The sequence below is a fragment of the Arachis stenosperma genome, chromosome 2, assembly GCF_014773155.1.
Source record: "Arachis stenosperma cultivar V10309 chromosome 2, arast.V10309.gnm1.PFL2, whole genome shotgun sequence".
Lineage (NCBI taxonomy): Eukaryota > Viridiplantae > Streptophyta > Magnoliopsida > Fabales > Fabaceae > Arachis > Arachis stenosperma.
The window spans coordinates 69,826,085-69,828,771 of NC_080378.1; the positions used below are offsets into that span (position 1 = coordinate 69,826,085).

The 2,687-nt window shown below is 33.4% G+C and overlaps 1 pseudogene; it reads right to left on the bottom strand.

Annotated features, from left to right (window-relative positions):
* Window positions 1–319: 319 nt before the first annotated feature.
* LOC130962981 (cyclin-D3-1-like) lies at window positions 320–2,162 on the bottom strand (annotated as a pseudogene).
* Window positions 2,163–2,687: the final 525 nt, after the last annotated feature.

Here is a 2,687-nt window from a genome sequence, read left to right on the forward strand (position 1 = left end):
AACCACTCCAACTCTGAATACAGACAGAAAATCCGTCTGTAAATCTGTCTGTAAGATAAAATAGAATTTTTAGATTTTTTAACTACATAATAAACCTATTTTCATACAAAATAAATATAAATTTAATAAATACAATTTTTTATCTAATTTGTATTTGAATATTTATAATATTTCAAAAAATAAAAAAATTCAACGTATTATCAAACTAAAAGAAAAATACTATAAACAAGCAAGCCAATATAATTCAAAACATAAACAAAAGTATTCATGCATCAACTATAATTCTCAGTGTATTGTTCAACCGTACTAAATTTATCAGCTATAATTCATAACAAATCTCTATAAGCCAATCAACCAGTAGCCCGTGCATGCTTTGAGTAATGTCGTGTTGCTTTATATCTCTTAATGCAATTGGAAAAGGGCTACACTTCTTGCCTGAAAATATTTCAAAGTACTGCATGTCAGTAAAAGTACACAACAGTGAAAAATACATGAAAAAATGTCAATAGTGAAAGTTATTCACTTTGTTATGGCACAAAAAACTCATTACTCAACATCCTAATGAAAATTATGTCAATTGAATGCATAAGGACTAATCATGATTAGTACAATATGAAAATATTTCAATATATAATTTATTAACTCTCAGAAATAAAAGACCAAACAAACAAGTTTTATGGAAAAAAAGGCCAATGAGAACAATTGTTCAATCTTTTCCAGCTCTGTGAGGTAAACATAACTGCAGCATTAATATAAAGAACAAGCCAATTTAGTAAAAAACCAGGAACCAAAGTCTTCAAAACCAAGTTGTTTAGATTGATAATTGAAGAAAACTATATCTTGGATTGTTCTACCCAAGCACCCAATATTACAAAAGGCTAAGAGTACTAACCATTTCTTTGAATCATCATACTTTAAGGTGCTGAAGATCAAAACACGAGCAGAATCAACATTCTTTAACAAGCCACCCCTGACACTCCATTCAATCTGCACAGAAGCAATTTCAGGTGCTCATGCTTCTTGCCACCAGTTGTGGGGTGCTTCCAGCAGCTTAAAGGGACCATATGAATTAACTAATTTGCCATGAAATGAAACTAGTAAATTAGTTCTCAATTCAAAAGTTGAAAATAAAAAAATCTGGCCTTCTATATATTTTAATTCATGGACTTCCAACAAAAATTTTTAGAAGTTGCAAAATCAATTTCTAGGACTAGGACTAGGAACAATTCTAATATACAATGCAAGGAGTAATGATTTCCATAGATCCCAACTAAGAATAATTAAGCTATTTTCAATCATCCAATAAGCTATACAATGCACTAGTAGAAATGGGGCAACCCACTTCAGAGGAATTTAACAAAATAATAAGGAGAGAACAAGAACATCACTTTCATATAATATATATAGAGAGAAAGAGAGAAGAGCGAGAGAGACAGACCAAAAAAAATAAACGTAGAAAGAAGGAAGATAGAAGGAAGACAGACAAAAAAAAATGCTTTTTGTATTTCACTCCCCCAGCGCTGTGATGAATCTGGCCTATTACATTCAGCATTGTTATAGTGGCCAATACAGAAGGAAGACAACCAACAAATCTTGAATCTAAACTCAAACATAGATAATAATAATAATAATAATAATAATAATAAGCATTCATTTAAATAATGAGATTTAATTGAGTGTTAATTAGTTGTTAATTATTATGCTTACCCAATAGCAAAGAGAGAAGAAGATTCTCACAACGCTTGAGAAACTGCTAGTGAAGATGTGTTTTGAGTCCCAACCTCCTTATAATTTGATCTAGAAATGAGAGTGGGGTCACATAGTGCATCTTCCAATTCAAGGTGGACAGAATCAGAAGCTCCATTCTCTGAATAGTCTTTGCCTCAAACACATATTTTGCATCTTCTACCTGATGATGATTCATGATCAAATAATCACATTATTAGAAACGTCATGATGTGTTTCCTGATATAAAGGAGAAAAAAAACACGTACTTGAAGGTCCAAGAGAAGAGGCACTTGAGTTTCTTCAACTTTAGCAGCCAAAGAGATGCAAGTGATAGAGGCAAGTTGGATCATCCATGGCTTCTCCCTTTGAAAATGGAAGCTCAAGAGGAACCTATCCAGATAAGTATAAATAGAAAAAAGGATTAGAAAATTCATCAATAAAATATTATAAAGTAGAATCATGCACACAAATAAAGATCTAGAGGTATGATCTCATGAACTTCCACTTCTTCCCCAATCATAATACTATGGATCATGATAGCCCGATCCACAGTCACTTCAGATTGGTTGCTAGTAGGAATGATGGAGCGTTGGATGAATTCCAACCATCCTCTAGCCACAGGCTTAAGATCTGGTCTTCTCAATTGAACCGGCTTGCCTCTTGAGTCTCTTTTCTATTGAGCTCCTTCCACACATATGTCCATGAGAACTTGGTCCAACCTTTGATCAAAGTTGACCCTTCTAGTGTAGGGGCGTGTATTTTCTTGATCATTGCCAAGTTGAACGCCAATCTTACATTTTCCGTACTGAAATCTAAGTATTTCCCCCGAACCATTGTAAGCCAATTCTTTGGATTCAGCTTCATACTTTGATCATGGTTCCTAGTGATCCATGCATTGGCATAGAACTCTTGAACCATTAAGATTCTGACTTATTGAATGGGGTTAGTGAGAACTTCCC